The sequence below is a fragment of the Suncus etruscus genome, chromosome 10 (genome assembly GCF_024139225.1).
Source record: "Suncus etruscus isolate mSunEtr1 chromosome 10, mSunEtr1.pri.cur, whole genome shotgun sequence".
NCBI classification, from domain to species: Eukaryota; Metazoa; Chordata; class Mammalia; order Eulipotyphla; family Soricidae; genus Suncus; species Suncus etruscus.
Genome location: NC_064857.1, coordinates 30,499,201 through 30,512,306, shown reverse-complemented (window position 1 = coordinate 30,512,306; position 13,106 = coordinate 30,499,201).

Sequence of the window (13,106 nt, the reverse complement as noted above, 5' to 3'; positions counted from 1 at the left end):
CTTAGTCTGAAAGAGAATTTTGTGTAAATAGGTAGGTGAGACAAACACCAGATAAAGCCTTTTCAGTTTTACATGATTGGCAGGCTGAATTCGGTCTAACCTTGAAAAACTTTATGTTATCTCTTTGTGGGGCTTTTGGGGGAAAAAAATGAATTTTAAACTTCTATCTGCACTAACAGACAGGACTTTGGGCCTGAAAACGGGTATCTACCTAGTGGCATATTTGGGAGACGATTGTGATTATCCTTGAGTATATGTGCTGCCCTACACATATTTAGACAGACCAGGGGAATAGTGAGTTCTTGGTTTCAGTGAAAAAAAAAAATGTTCTTTACATCCTAGGGCTTGAGCTCTGTTCTGTCCCCTTTCAGAGGGGTCCTCTAATAAACACTGACTGATTCCTGTGATAATTACTGCTCCAGATGAGCCCCATAATCCCTGTGAAGACAGAGGAGCTTCCAACTCCAGACAGAAAGAGACTATTGTTAGGTGGCTACCAGAGATATGGGACAACTATTTCTTTTTTTTTTTTTTAATTTTTATTTTGACCAAAGTGGATTACAAATCTTTCACAGTAATTTTTTAGGTACATAGCGACATTGAATCAGGGGCATTCCCATCACCAATGTTGTCCTCCCTCCAACCATGTTCCCAGCATGCATCCCATATACTCCTTCTTTGCCCCCAGGTTGCTAGTATAAGTGGTCCCCTCTGTGTCTAGCATGTTGTAGATTGGGACGACTATTTCTAAGAGAGTCAGGATCACTGAAATGAGCTTGGAGGATACAGGTGATGCCACTGTTCCACCCCTGAAAGAAGAGCAGAGCAGCAGAGATTCCACTGCAAAAGAGAGCATCAAACTGCCAAGACCTCTGCCATAAGAGAAAGGGGCCTGAAACTTCACCTATAAATCAGATGTATAGGTAAGAAAAACAGAAGATTCAATCTGAGAGAATCAGAATCTACTCATTTTGTGTATTACATTGTATAGGGCTTCAGGAAGTCATTTCAATATACACAATAATATTTCAGACATTTCGATATCCATAATAAACAGTATTCTTTAGTGATATTCTAATAATATTAACTAATATTAACTAGGATGATAGCATATAATATTAAACTTGTCAGAGAAAATAAGGCACAATGATAGTTGTCCCATTAAACTATGTCAAGAAAAAATTGAAAGATGTTTTCTCCTACGAAGTCCTAAGATTAGTTGAACTCTTACATGGTGCTTTATAGTAAAATGTATATATTATTTTATTAAATCATCAGCAACCCAGTATGAAATACATCATCCATCCTTGCAAGGGAGAAGACTGAGGCTTAGAAAAGTTAGGTAGCCTGTTTGTGATGACTCAGAGTAAGAGCCAGAGCTGGATTCTAACTACTTATGATCAAAATCATTTCCTCTATTTCTCTTCTGTGAAAGCCCCAGCAGGCAGCAAGCTAGGTGAAAAATATAAGCCTGGTGTCCTAATAAACTACATGATACAATCTTGACTGTCCACTAGAGAAGACAAACTGAAAATAAAATGCAAACACAAGAATGGTTTAATCTATAATTAACTTAGTGTTCTTCTTTTTTAATTTTGTTTTTGTTTTTGCTTTTGGGTCACACCCGGCAGTGCTCAGGGGTTACTCCTGGCTCTATGCTCAGACCGCCCCCGGTAGGCTCAAGGGACCATATGGAATGCCGGGATTTGAACCACCGTCCTTCTGCATGCAAGGCTAACGCTTTTACCACTGTGCTATCTCTCCAGCCCCCTTTTTAATTTTTTAAATATTTTTATTGTGGCCAATGTGAATAACAAGTCCTTCACAGTTATATTTAAGGTTCATAATGACAGTGAATTAGGACCATTACTACCACCCAAGTTGTCCTCCCTCCACCCCTATTCCCAGCATGCAACCCACACCTCCCCCTTTGTACCCTGGACTGCTAGTGTAAATGGTCCCTTTTGTATATAACTTGTAGATTGGGTATCTCGTCTGTTATTGATAACTGTGGGTTTGGTGTTTAGGTCTGATCATTTTTTATTTCCACTCAGTGTTGCTCCTTGTGACATTAACTTCTTAAAAATAAATTAACATGGGGCTGGAGAGATAGCATGGAGGTAAGGCATTTGCCTTTCATGCAGGAGGTCATCAGTTCGAATCCCGGTGTCCCATATGGTCCCCCATGCCTGCCAGGAGCAATTTCTGAGCCTGGAGCCAGGAATAACCCCTGAGCACTGCTGGGTGTGACCCAAAAACCACACAAAAAAATTAATTAATTAATTAATTAACATATGAGGGTTATAGAAAGCCTAGCTAGAGTACAGGCAGGGGTTGGGTAGGGAGGAGGGAGATTTGGGACATTGGTGATGGGAATGTTGCACTGGTGATGGGTGGTGTTCTTTACATGACTAAAACCCAAACAATCATGTATGTAATCAAGGTGTTTAAGTAAAATATATAAAAAAATAAAATAAATTAAAATAAATTAAGCTATACTAGGTACTTATTGTAAGTGAAACTGGTAATGTAGGATCCAAGCAAGTAGAAAGCTCATAGATTCAAAAAAAAAAATCCACAGACAATGAAGGGAATAATTCCAACAAACCCTTTATTTGAGGTGAAGACAGGATATTCATATAGTGTCTCAACCAATCAAGTTATGAGGAAAACAGAAAAAGTAAAAAAAAAAAAAAACCAGGATCAGGATCAGTACTTTGCTGAAGGGAACTGTACTCTGTTTAGGTGAAATACAAGACATAAGCTCTGTTTAAGGGAAAAACAGGATGTATGCCGTCTTGGGAGTAAAACAGGATATTAGGGAGAGAAACAGGATGTGTGCCCTGTTAGGTTCTGCGTACTTAGCTACACCTGCAAATAGGGAAATAAATGCCTTTATTCATTTTTCAAACTAAACTAATAATACAAATTAATCAGAGTAATATATTAAAATTGCTTCACTTATGCAAAAATTGCTTAAGCCGTGTTAATACTAAAATTGAAATTGATAATGTGGGTAAAAATAGAAAAGCTAAGATGCTTTTTAGATCATGTTAAATTAGCTCTTTGTATATAAATCAACATTTTTCAATTTTCTGTAGTATTTATTTTCCCTTATTCCATAAATATATTAGTAAGACTGGGGAACTGACCTAAGTAGTAGAGCTCATACTAGTATCCAGTGCAAGTACTCTTCTTGAATCACCATCATGCATTATGTAATGGTTGGGTTCTGAGAATACAGTATCCATATAATAGGTCAGAATCTGTTTAGTAGGGAAATAGACAAACCAAAAATTTCATATTCATTTGCTGAAGCTCTAATTGAACCATGAAAAAGATGTAGTGGTTCTGGGGGTATATCCATTCTTAAACACTAAGGACAGCATCATTGGAATGTATTAACATATAGAACATACAAACATTTGCTGCCATAAAGCCAGATTACAAGAGGTCATGTGATCTAACAAAAGTTATCTTACTTCACCCTTGGGATTCACCAGGACTTTCCCTCCAATATTTTATTTATCAAATACGCATCAGCACCACGCTGCAGCCCTCTATCAACAGTGTCTTCTAAACTTTGGTACCTTTTTCTACCTTCAGTTTCTAATCCAAAATGGACTTGGCCATCCACCTTCCAACTTGGGGTGAAGGTCATCACCTAGTCATTTATATTACTGTGTTCCCAATAAAACTGAGACATATGGCTAATGTATCCTTAATTGTGTTATTTTGTTGTGCTCTGCTGCTATCGCATCTCCTGAATTTTCTTCAGCCAATTACTGTCAAGTGCATTTAATTTCTTCTATTTCATGTTAGCCCACTGCCAATATTTTTATCCCCACAAAGCCTATCTTGAGCTGGAAAAATACTGGGTTTTTGGTTTACACTGATACAGAATCATTCTGAAATCGTTTTTTGAACGGGAAGCTATTCTTGGCATACACTGACCTGAGTTCAATTCTTGGCACCTTATATTGTCCCCTGAGCCCTCCAGAAGTGAGCACAGAATCTCGAGTGAAGTCCTGAGTACCAGTAGTGACGCTCAAAATCAAAAACAAGCAAAATAAAGGCCTAGTCATCCACAGTTAGAGCTAGAGTCTCAGTGTATGGCTGATCCTTTATTCAACATGTCACTGTTCTTGTGTTTTACTTAATTATATGATAATGTGAAAAGTGCCACCGGGGTCTGAGTAAATAAGCTAAATTACTCTGGATGTCAACAACAAATGGCAGAGCACAGAGAAAACACCATTTATTTACTCTCCTATCCATTAAAAGCACAACTGAAGTGAGAGAAGTAGAATGCCTTCTCAAAAACAAGCAGGGAGTGGGGGAAGAAGGGGGCATTGGTGGTAAGAAAGTTATACTGGTGAAAGGGGGTGTTCTTTGTTATAACTGAAACCCAACTAGAAATATGTTTGTAATCATGGTGCTGAAATAAAAGTTTTTAAAAAAGCACAAATGAGACCTTAGTAGAAAGCTGAAGGTAAAAGTGAAATATCTATAATCTCCATACATTGATTCATCATGAATCACACATGAAATATATCTGATTTTATAATGCAGTTTCTTGAATCAGTGAAAAAAAATAAAATTTCTATACTCCTGTAAAATAAACTGTTTTTTCCTAGTAATCTGTATGTAGATTCCTGTCCCTCATCAGAAAATAGTGTAAGAATTACATATAACATTCTATTTTTCATGATTGAAATACTTTATACGAAATTGGAAAAGACTATGATTTTGCTTTAGTTACAGCATACTTTTCTGACTATTCATATTATATTTTAGTTTTTATCATAGAAATTTAGCAGGCTATTTCCTCTATCCAGGATACAATTTAAATTTCTTTTTATTCAAATGCACTTGGAATTTTTGTATGTATTATTTCTATAAGTTAAGAGAGTTGGTTTCAAGATAGAATTATAATTTGCATTTTTAGGTTAGATTACATCTATATTTTTACTGCATAATATCCTAAATGTACTAAGAAGCGAAGCAGGTTTTAAAACTCATACAACAACTTAGTCAAGCTCATGTTATTCATAATTTTAGCTATTTAGGCGAAGCATTAACATTCTTTTTAAAGAGCACATTGCATCATGAAATTTGCAGGACACAGATACCAAATTTCCACACATAGATTTTTCAAAGATTTGTAGGCACCAAATTTCTCCACAAAGATTTTAAAGAGGTCATTAGAAGTGGACTTGGGATGCTGGATGGCAGCTGGTCTGACATGACAGGCATGAATAAATGTGCCAACAAAGCCCTTATGGTTTATTGGGTAATTATAGGAAGTTGCATTGGTGCCAACCAATCAGATTCCTGGGCAGCTACTTCTAAACCCACTTACTCTTAAAGTAGATCATTAAAAATGCACTTTGGTGGAGAAGCTTTGCTCCTACTCCACATAAATAGTCTATTTGCAAAGTTAGTCATTTGGTCAAAATGCAGCACATCAGTGATGGTACAGTGAGCAACCACCTCTGTATTATACAAGCATCTTCCATTAAAGGCATTTCGAGTGAAGCCTTCAAACATGAGAGGAACGAATGGTTCTGCAATGAGCGTGTGCCCATTCATTCCCATCCATAAAACCACATATTGATACACAAAAGCAAATGCATTCCATTTGTTTGCAGGTTTCTGAAATGTAACTCTGGAACTTATGCATGCAAAGCAAATTGAGTAGCATTTCCAAATTTTGAGTAGAGGAGTTGGGAGGGGGTTACTTGAAAAGAGAAATGTTAGTTCCTGGGTACTAGTTAAGTCCTTCTCCTGACAAACTACTATCCAATAATAATAATAATAATAATAATAATAATAAACAAAAAATCTTTTCAAAAATTATTCAGGATGATTAGAACTTTGTCATAATGACATGATAATAATTGTACTGAAATATTCAATTTCCCCTTATCTAAATAAACAAGAGGTTTTAACATTTCTCAGGTGGAGGCTAAGGTCTTCATGGTTTTGTTGCTTTTGCAATCACTTATTTTATTTATTTATTTATTTATTTTTGTTTTGGGGGAACAGTGCTATTCAGGGCTCTGTACTCAAGAATTACTCCTGAAAGTGCTTGGGGGTCTATATGAGATGCTGGAGATCAAACCCAGGTCAACCACTTGCAAGGCAAATGCCCTGCTCATTGTACTATTGCTCTGGCCCCTAAAACTTCTTTTAAATAGCAAAGATGCATTTCTTTTCTAGTATGACATACATTTTCACTTCCAGAACAATATTGATATCTAATTCTGGAACTGAAGTTTCTCAACCAATAAACAGTTCATTCCATTGTTGTAGAATATATGCTCAGGTCTAAAAAGTTCTACCAATAAATTCTACTTGCCTTTTAAGCAAGGATAATGTTAAAAATATATATTTTAAAATAGTTGGCACACAACCAATCAATCAGAATAGATTCCTTTAAGTCAGTATGTTGAATCTGAGAGATCCTTGTTGGGGGTTCTCAAAGCATACCTCAAGGCGTGGGTTAAGGAAACCAAAACAGCAAGAAAGATATAGAGTCCCAAGAAAGCAACCATTTAATAACCAGTTAATTCAGATATTTCAATATTTACCAACTAGTGTAACTGAGGCAGAGTGGCAGCAGGGTCCTGTTTTTGATACAGAAGCACTAATATTTACACCCCAGTCAGTGTCCCAAGAAGAGTATGACTGCTCTGCCTGGCTCAGCAGCATTTCTTCCAATCACTTAGCCACACCACAACATACAATCACACCTCCAAATTGAACATTTAATACCTGAAACAACTGTATTATGAGCAACTTGCTAAACCACAGTGTTATAATAAGAATGAATAAGAAATGAATATAGATAACTAATGGGTTCAAAGAACTATAACATGGGTTACAGTGCTTACCTGGCATACAGTTTATATCAGTTCAAACCCCAGAGCCACCTGAACATAACTAAAAGTGATTCCTATGTACAACACCAGGAGAAGCCCCTTAGCACCACCAAGTGTGGCCTAACTACTCTCTTAACTAAATAAGTTGCTATGAAATTTTATCTTCTGATCAAATGCATCTGAGATCTTTTTGTGAGAACTTATAAGACAGCCATTCCCACTATTCAGAGTCTATTGTCATGCCTGCCCATTGTCTGTGCCCTACACTCATCTAACTCTCAAAGGAGAGCAAAGCCAAGCCTATAAAACTCATGAATAGATCTATCTGGCAAATAAACACACTGGGACCCCTAAGGAGGAGAAAGGAGCAAGTGCCATGACTTACTGAATCATCTGTAGCTATACACACAGATGCACCAAACAAATGCCATCAAGCCAATGGTCCAATTTCACTGCTTTTTCACTAATCTCTGAAGAGTTACCTAGCCATCAAAAATCTAGGTATGTTGGTTTTGTGGCTAATATCTTTGGAACTCTTTGGAGCCAGAATGGGCTACATTCCTACTTCCCAATGCCTCTTTACTTCCAGAAGTCCTGAAAGTCACACCCATGAATCACCATTGTTAATGTATCTTTAACGGGATCACTGTTAATGCATCTTTAAGGGGGTGATGGTGCCCCCTATAATGGCCAATGGGCTGGAACACATCTTCATGTAATGTTCAACTGACCAGGTATAAAAGGAAAAGCATGGCAGTTGGAGAGGGAGGGGCCAGGTCAGGGAGATACCAGAGGAGAGCCTCCCAGCTAGGGGCTGGTCAGGCCTGGCCTAATACTCAGCACAAACATCATCAGTCAGATATCAGTCAGATGCACCTTGCTCTGCTTTCTCTCTCTCTCTCTCTCTCTCTCTCTCTCTCTCTCTCTCTCTCTCTCTCTCTCTCTCTCTCTCTCTCTCTCTCTCTCTCTGTCTCTCTCTCTCTCTCTCTCTCTCTCTCTCTCTCTCACACACACACACACACACACACACACACACTCTCACTTTCATCTCTTTCCCCGGGCAAACTTCAAGCAATGCATTAAAAGGCAATGTCATGGTACATATACATAATAGAATACTACATAGCAGTAAGAAATGCAATCATGCAATTTGTAGCAAAATGGATGAATCTAGAATATATTATGTTAAATGAAGAAATCCAGGTGAAGGATAAATACAGAATAATATCCCTTATGTGCAGTATTTAGAAGATTTACATGAAGAAATACAATGATCTAATAGGTAGATATCTCAAACACCGTGAGTGCCAGAGAATAGTGAGAAGGAAACAAACTCAGTGGAAGAAGAGAAACATATACATTTTATTGTCTATTTCCATTTGTAGAGGTAGCTTCCCCATCCCGTTTTTGGATCTGCTTAGTATGAAATTCTAGTAGAAAAGTCTTGCTTGGGATATGAACTCAAGTTAAAATCATGTTATAGAGATTGTTTAGCTTGTTTTTTTTTTACCCCCATATGGACCAGGAGTATCATGTGACCTTGTTCCTTTTTGCAGAGGCACACTACAATGGGAAATCATACATATAGAAAGAAGTTCATATCTAATAAGGATAGGAACTCATAATTTTTTTTGTTTTTTTTAGGAACTCATAATTTTTATAGTGCAGGGGCACCTTTCACCCTAAACATTTGTCATGAGAACCTGAGTTAGGCTTTAATTGATCGAACATTGACTGTCTAACCCCAAACTTCGGATCCCAACAGTGGAACCGGCACAGTTTTTAGCACCAGCACCAGGAATCAAACACCCCCTAGCGGAGGCCAGAATTCCACCCTGGTACTAACCTGTTCCAAGGTAGGTTCATATGTTACCCTGACCACAAGGAAACATCAATAATTTGATCTAAGGGCAGTTCAGTTGCCTTACCTCACCACCTAACAGTGAGATGAAATAAGAAGATGCTCCATCCTAGGATCTGTGCAAAAACTGAGATATCTACAGAAGACTGACTCCGACAACTGCAACTGAGCAGTTTTTCTGAGACCATAAAGAAAGCCAGACTCTTGAAACAACCAAGATGCCCTTCAACAGATGAATGGCTAAAGAAACTGTGGTACATATACACAATGGAATATTATGCAGCTGTCAGGAGAGATGAAGTCATGACATTTTCCTATACATGAATGTTCATGGAATCTATTATACTGAGTGAAATAAGTCAGAGGTAGAGAGATAGACACAGAATAGTCTCACTCATCTATGGGTTTTAAGAAAAATAAAAGACATTACTGTAATAAGGCCCAGAGACAATGGAGTTAAGGGCAGGAACGGCTGGAAGGACTGGCTCACAGTTTGAAGCTCACCACAAAGAGCAGCGAATGCTATTATGGAAATAACTACATTAACAACTAGCATGACACTGTTAAAGAATGAGAGAAGTAAAATGCCTGTCTCAAATACAGACAGGAGTGGAGGGGAGGGGCATTGATGGTGGGAATGTTGCACTGGTGAAGGGGGGCGTATTCTGTTCATGACTGAAACCCAATCATGCTTGTAATCATGGTGCTTAAATAAAGATTTTATATATTTAAAAGAAAAAAAGAAAGAAAGACCCATAGACCCATGGCTTATAAAAGTATGCTTCATAAGTAGAAACACCCTGTATTTCTTGGGCCAAGGGAATTTCCTTTCTAATTTCCCAAACATTCACTGCACCTATGCAAAAAAAAAAAAATTGCCATATCTGCCCCCATTTTTTTTCTTCTTTTAATTTTATTTTTCTAGCTAGTAGCTCCAGCCTTTTTCAATAAAACTTTAGAACTTAAATTATTTTGTTCTGCCTTGTATTTTTATGTCTTCCAACAAATTGAGAAAAGAAAAAAAAATGTGGATGGAACCCATAGCCAAGTGATCTCAGGAGCATTGAGTGGGGGAAAGAAAATGTCATATCTAAATACCCAAGCCAAAGTCAATGACAATAGATCAAAAGACCCCAACTATAGCAAGCTAAACACAAAATGGACCTGTTACAATGGTAGACCAGGGGACTAAGGGTGGAGGTATGAGAGCATGCTCATGCTGGGAACTCTGGTGGAGAGAGGTCAGCACTGGTGCTGAGAATGGCCCTAATTCACGGTCACTATATGCCTGAAATCCAATTCGTCTCTCTCTTTTTCTCTCTCATCACTCTCTCCTCTCTCTTTCTCTTCTCTCCTCCTTTCTCTTTCTCTTCCTCTTCTCTTCTCTTCTCTCTTCTCTCTCTCTCTCCTTACATTACATTTTGGTTCACTACATTTGATATCCCTGTTCAGGCACCAATGCCACCTGCCAGAGGCTGAGTAGGCACAACTCTGACAAGAGAAGTTTAATGGGGGAACAAGTGGGTTAGGGAAGCCAGGAGCCTTACAGCCAACCCATAGGTGGCGAGAGGGAGAATGAAAGAGAGAGCTGGATTTGGGACCAGAGCAAGAACTCAATCAGAACAGGGAAGAGGGATCTGCAGAAGCAACAGCGCAGTCCAGCCGACTGTTTTTCCAGTGAAGCCATTCAGGAAATGCAGCCAGTGTCTGGGAGGAACAGCCAGGAGAAACAACCAAGCAGCCAGCCAACAACAGCAGCAGCAGCAGCAGCCCGGCACTGGAGCTGGGGGTTTAGCTGCCTTTAAATGACAGTTACCAGGAGGCCATTTTAAAGGGACAAACTCCTTTTATGGCAATTATGGCAATGTAACCCAAGAACCACTGCTCCCATATGAGCTCACTGAATCAGCTACGCAGATCCCAAAAGTACTGGACTGTGTGGCTGCATTTCTAGCCATGCAAGACCTCAATAAGCTTAATACTGACTTCTCAATATATACCAACTTAGATGTGACATTTCATAGAAATCAAATAAGTTCAACAAACAAAAACAATAGAATGATCAACTAGTAATAACAACTTAGTAAGTCTTCAGACAATGGCATGATGACCTAATTGTGAGATATGACAATTTTCACAAGTTTTCTTTTAATCAAGTTTTTTCTGAGAATTCCATTACCATTTAGGTGCAAAACACTATTAAATAAAGCATTCAAACCTGCCAAGAGGTAGGCTCCTAGACGGTTAGGAAAACTGAGAGCAATGGTGGAGGGGATATTACACTGGTGGTAGAATTTATTTTTGGACACGGAATGACAGAAATAACTATATTTGAGCAACTCTTTAAACTATGATATTTAAAATAAATGAATTAATTTTTAAAAAACTTATGAGGCAGTTGTAAAAGGAAAGGGGAAAGAAAGGATGAGTTCAAGGATAATCACTACCAGTTATAGCAACTAAAGCATTTGTACTACAGAGATTAAGGAAAGGACTCATTGCTCACTAGAAAGGAAACCTTAAGCCAAAATGGGAATTAAGAAGGTGAAAAGTAGACTTTTATATGGTTGACATGAATAACAAGTATGCAGGGCACCAGAAGCAACGAGGTAGGCCCTGGTTTCCATCAGCATCCTAAATGCAATTGAAAGCATCATTCCATCTTCAAAGTCATAGTTGAAAAAGTTAACACTGAAGACAAAGCACCTGAAGTTGAATCACATCATCAACCTCAGGCTGATGAGACACTGAATAGATTTTCTATTACATTTCTACAGACTGAACATCTGTCTTAGAGTGAGCTTATTCAGCCTCAGCCAAAAACTTTCATATCCAGGCATACTCATCATAATCTGAGGGCACTGAAGTGAAAGATTCTCTGAGGAGACAAGACAGACCACTCAGAAATTGTTTTAACTCAGGAACGTTTATGATGAACAAGAAAATAAACCACAGATTAGGCAGCAGGAGAAAAGAAACGAAAGCATAGCAAGCAGACATGGCTTTTGCTTATTTTTGTATAATTTTATTTTTGTTGCAGAAGAAATTTATTCACGTAGAAAGAGTTTATAATATAACTTCCTACTATGGTAGGTTAAACATACAGAAAAATTAGTAAGAATATAAAATTTTTTCTCAGGGATAGGGCTCAGTTATAATGGCCATTCCCTAATGCAGAAAACCTTGGGTTTAATTTCCTTATGACAACAAAAAGACACACACATACATACACAAAACATCCTGATCATAGATTGGAATCTGTAATATCACACACCCCTGAAAATTTCATCAAATAGAAGTCTAATTTTATTATCAGCTTTCGAATTATATACTCAATGATTATAAAATTCATACTACCAGATACATGAACAGTTGAATATTTTACTATATAAAAATTTTAGTATGTGGGGCTTTAGGTGCAAAGTGCTCGGGAACAATTTCAGTGTATTCGGGAATGACCTCTGGCAGTGCTCAAGGACTATGTGTTCAGGATTCAAACCAGGTTTGTCACACAATTCTTTTAGCCATGTGAGTTTTTGCTTTCTTTTTTTTTTTTTACAAATTTTTAATATTTATTCTTTATTTAAAAATCTTGATTACAAATATGATTGTGATTAGGTTTCAGTCATGTAAAGAACACCCCCCTTCATCAGTGAAACATTCCCACCACCAATGTCCCAAATCTCCCTCCATCCCACCCCACCCCTACCTGTACTCTAGACAGGCTTTCCAGTTTGCTCATTCATTCACATGATTATGGTAGTTCTCAGTGTAGTTATTTCTATAACTGCACTCACCACTCTTTGTGGTGAGCTTCATGAAGTGAGCTGGAAGTTCCAGCCCTCCGCTCATTGTCTAAGGATTGTTGCAAAGATGACTTTTATTTTTCTTAAAACCCATAGATGAGTGAGACTATTCTGTGTCTCTCTCTCCCCCTGACTTATTTCACTCAGCATGATAGATTCCATGTATATCCATGTATAGAAAAAATTCATGACTTCATCTCTCCTGACGGCTGCATAATATTCCATTGTGTATATGTACCACAGTTTCTTTAGTCATTCGTCTGTTGAAGGGCATCTTGGTTGTTCCAGAGCCTGGCTATTGTGAATAGTGCTGCAATAAATATAGGTGTGAGGAAAGGGTTTTTGTATTTTATTCTTGTGTTCTAAGGGTATATCCCTAGGAGTAGAATAGCGGGATCGAATGGCATTCCCTTATGGTCCCCCACCCCAGCACCACCAGGAATGATCCCTGATCACAGAGTCAGGAGTATGACTTGGAGCATGACTGGGTAATGAAAAAAGGCACTCATATCAAGATGGAAGTAAAAATTCTTTTTATCATACAATCAACATCAA